Source organism: Chenopodium album, chromosome 5 (assembly GCF_948465745.1).
Source record: "Chenopodium album chromosome 5, dcCheAlbu1.1, whole genome shotgun sequence".
In the NCBI taxonomy this organism is placed as follows: Eukaryota; Viridiplantae; Streptophyta; class Magnoliopsida; order Caryophyllales; family Amaranthaceae; genus Chenopodium; species Chenopodium album.
Genome location: NC_137838.1, coordinates 76,585,151 through 76,589,852, shown reverse-complemented (window position 1 = coordinate 76,589,852; position 4,702 = coordinate 76,585,151). Strand labels below are relative to the sequence as shown.

Below are 4,702 nucleotides of genomic sequence, written 5' to 3'. Positions count from 1 at the left end.
TTGCTACCTTTCTTATTGACATCATTTTGTGATCCATGATTTTCTCAATCCATAAGCATTATATGGATCATAGGATGAGAGGCAATAATGACTTAATCCTTTAGCATTGTTCCTCTTTTCCTTTCGTATATAACTATATAAGTTGTGTTATAGTGATAAGTCATGATTCGGTGTTTTGATGATTGAACAACAATATGTGCAGTGCTCGTTGTAGGCATGTATTGTCCGTGATGTGTGGATTGCCTACCAGGCTAGTGCACAACTACACATCCTATACCCATTCACCTACATAACACCAACGAGTGTGAACGTACATGTTTACTCCCTCTGCCGTGCCCATAGGAATATATATGATATGATTGACGATTGGACAACCAATCAATTCTAAAATAAAAACGCGACACCCTATATGTTACAATAATTAGCTAGAAGTTGATTGCATTGCGATCTTTAAAACACTATGTATCGTTTGGATGGAAGGACATCCATTATTGGATCATTTGTCCCGGGCCGAGATTGACCATACAACCACTTTTGCGCTATATAATTGCATTCGTGCTACATACAAGTAGTAAACAAGAGAGAAAAAAATAAATTCTTTTGAAAAAAGCTAAATTATGTGGTTCAAAAATGACAGTGAAAATTGGCACCTTGTGACTATAAGCCTACTAAAGTTGCCTTGCCAATAAACGTACTACAATTGCTTAGGCCAGCCTTTACTACTAAGATACATACCCTGGTAATAGGGACATTAAATATATTTTAGCATATAGTATAAATGACATAAATAATATTTGGCATATAATCGAAGAAATATTACTATTTCAAGCTCTTGTAATAAACAGTCTTAAAATTAGGGCCTAGTAATACATACTAGGGGCAACACCAATTCTAACAAAGATTTATTCAGAAAAGCAAAGCTAAGACACCCCAAATATTACTTGTTTTTCCGGGAATTGCTGATAATATTACAGTAACATGCATGTTATGTGTGAGATTCCTAGTATCTTCCCTAATTATGATATAATCCTAATCATGCATAATTAGCAATTTTAATACGACACTTTAAGATTCTATTATTTAAATTAAACCTGAAGCAACATCGAAGCTTCCACCTTTGCAGGATTAGTTTTTAATCACTTGTGAATGAGTGGCAATTCAGTTATGTAAATTAATATGATTGCGACTAAAGTAACACTGGAGGTGACAAATGAGTCGTTTGGTTCGTATATATTTGGGTGGATGAAGAGTTAATGGTTTGGGTCTCGAGTAGTCGAGTAGATGAATTTAGGATAGAATCATACAGACATTTTATTTGTAAGAAAAATTAATTTTTAGGTCGGGTCATCTCATTTTTGTTTGGCTTGGACAATTTGCTCTCGAGGACCCTTTGGGTTCGAGTTAGATAAATTGGAATCGAGTATGAGTTAGTTTTGCAAAGTATAGGTAGCACCACGAAGATACTCGAAGATCTAGCCACTGAAATGCTGCGAAAGAAGCTGAATGAATCATGATCTAACAGAAGTTACAGCTGCAAGTACATATACTAATATGTGCACATAATTTTCGACATTCCAGCAGTAAACACAAACGATTGCGAGTACAGGGAAACTGAAGCTGATACTGTCGAACACATGATCGGAGAGCAGAGAATCCTGTTAATCAGTTAAGTAACACGCATTTTGCCAGGTCCTAACAGCATGGAGTTGTCTAATACAGCTGTTAAATAATGCAAATTGAATGATTCAACCTTGATTATAAAATGTAGCAAACGCAAAGAGATCTGGCTGAATACGATGGATCTAGTTATAGATTACAGAAATACTCGTCGATAAGTGTAGGAATATTGGTATATTTTAATCCGATCAAGATTCACATTGTTTGTTTATCCTAATGTAGGAAAAACAGTCACCAACATAACAACGCGAATTAAGTATGCATACAGGTTGAATGTTCAGGAGATCACAACTAGGACAGAAGTACAATACTAGTACAACAGAACAATACTAGTTTGTTCATGTAAGTTATGAAAATCAGAGGCTTTTAATATATTGAATGACACAATTTACAACAAGAAAGAACCACATCTACATAATAGTACTACTACTACATTGGCAACAAAAAAAATACAGTACAACTACATTTTAACTGTTACATGATATGGGACTACTACAGTCACTAGACACTAGATGAAGGCTGTCAACGGTGTTTAGTTTTCCGACATTACCGGAAAAGGCGATTCTATGGCCGGGTCCGACAGTATAGCAACCAAGAATTATGACATAATCTTGAACATATGATATGATGCCTCTTCATTGCTCAATGATAAAAGAAGGCCTCAGAAAACTAAGAATAATCAGCACATGATCACATACTCAAAAACAACAAGTATGATTGCAGGCTGCTTCTCCAAAAAGTGACATCATGATCAATTTTACTCAGTCACTAGAAAAGCCTAATTATAAACAGAAGTGAAAATGATAACACCTCTCTCTATATTGTAGATAAACCTTCCTTAATTAATTAATTACACCATGATTAATAGTAATAGTAATAGTAATAATAATATTAATATAAGCTTAATTATGTCCAAAGAAGCCAGAATTAACACTGCCCCATGATAACACCCTATCTAAAAATGACTAAATTACCCATCAACAAACACTAATTGCCAATTAATTAACTAGAAACCAACAAATAATCCCAAGTTAATCACAACAACTATAATTTTTTGCATTTTTTTTGGGAAATTGATGAAATGTTTGTCATAATCTTTTTTTTTTTTTTTTAATTAAGATTTATTAATCTTCTCCAGTAGGAAAGAGAGTGAGGACTTTCCTGCCACCATTGTTGGCTGTTCCAGACTCAACATCTTCCACAAACCCAGAATTACTCTGCATCATACCATTTCTACTTGGGCCCAATTGGGCTTGCCTTGACAAAAACGGATGTTCAAACTGCCCGCCACCTTGACCCGACCCGAAATGGCCCAACTGTCGATGATGCTGATATTGGGCCTGAATCTGTTGATGACCCACCACAGCCGCCGCCATCTGATGGTGATTAAGGGCCGCAACCGGCATATACGGCATAAAATGGTCTGAATTGGGCCGACCACCACCAGCAGCACCGGGCCCATTTTGGTGTAAGAAATGGGCCGGAACCGGTGAGCTCGCGAACAAATGATCAGTAGCAGGATCACCGGATCCACCGTTGGGACCACCAGCACCACCATTGACACCAGCGGCTCCGCCGCCATTGTTGAGACCTTGCATCCTTTTCAAGTAAAGACGGTATTTCTGAAGATGACTTGCAACATTCTCCCTAGTAAGACCATCAACACTCATCAGCTGCATTATAGTCTTGGGTACAGCATTCTTGATACCCAAGTGGGCCACAGCATCCACGAATCTCTTGTGGAGCTGTGGGGTCCACACGAGGCGGGGCCGCTTCAGGGTTCGGGCTGGCTCGTCATTCCCCCCACCCCCTGAAGTGGCCCCGCCTCCTCCACCACCACCCCCACCGCCCCCGCCCAACTCGGCTGAGGACGAGTCGAATTCAGACGAGTTGGGTTGGTTAGGGGGCGGCTGGGGCGCCGAGCTGCTCTGCTGCTGCCCCCCATGGTGGTGGTATTGGCTCAGCAGCTGCGGCGATGACGTTGCGTGGTGGTGGAGAATAGAGATTGGGGTATTCCCGTTGCTCCCGGGGCTTTGAATATCGAAAGCCGAGGCGAGATCGGGAGTTATTAGGGTTTGAGAAAGAGAAATCAGTTCATCAGGCGACGGTAACTCTTCATCCCATTTAGAGAACCAATTTGACTCCTCTTCTCTCATCTTCTCCCTTATTTTCTTTTATATGTGTATGTATTTTTTTTTGGTACAAGAACTTTTCACAACCTTCAACAACAACAAAATTTCAAATTACCCAAAAAAATTCAACAATTACCCAAAAAAATTCATCTAATTGTCTCAAATGGGTATGGCTTAATTTCAATTTTGGTGGGAAAATTATTTGTGGGCACAACAACAAGTGGAGAAGATTAGTGAGAGTTTTATTAAGGATAATTGAAGAAATATGTATAAAAAGGAGACAATTGAGATAATTCCATAAAATAAAATCCCAATAAACAGAAATTTTGCTATAAAAAAAAATTGCTTATTGAACAATTGGTTATGGAGAGAAAGAGAGAGAAAATGTGGTGGTGGGTGGTGGAGGAGGGGTGTTCGAGGTGGATCTTGTTGGTGCTTCTTTTCAGCTTTTTAATATAGGGTACTGTTACAAAAAAAAATTAATATATAAAGAAAGAAAAAAAAAATAAGGAGACTTTTCTTATGAGGGGTTATATTTTTATTTTTCCGGGATTTGAGGGTCCTTATTACGGTTATACTCTCTTCTCTCTATAACACTTGAGATTGTGTTGGCCGTCTTAAGGAAAGTATTTTTTAGGATCTCAAGGGTATACATGTCATTTTATATATGTTTTAAAATACAATCACGATTTTGAAATAGTGTGTAAGCTAAAAATGTTTATTGTTGCAAATAATTTGAAACGGAGATAGTAAATTTGATATAATATAGATATTGTAAATTAAATTTAAAATTACACTTTAAAATAATCTATAATTGTCTCGATTTTTAAATCACTCAATTACTTTAAATCGGTTTAAAGTTACTCTACGACTAATCGATATACGCCAAGTGT

At 37.5% G+C, this 4,702-nt stretch overlaps 1 pseudogene; it reads right to left on the bottom strand.

Annotated features, from left to right (window-relative positions):
* Window positions 1-2,024: 2,024 nt before the first annotated feature.
* LOC145632338 (transcription factor MYBC1 pseudogene) lies at window positions 2,025-4,400 on the bottom strand (annotated as a pseudogene).
* Window positions 4,401-4,702: the final 302 nt, after the last annotated feature.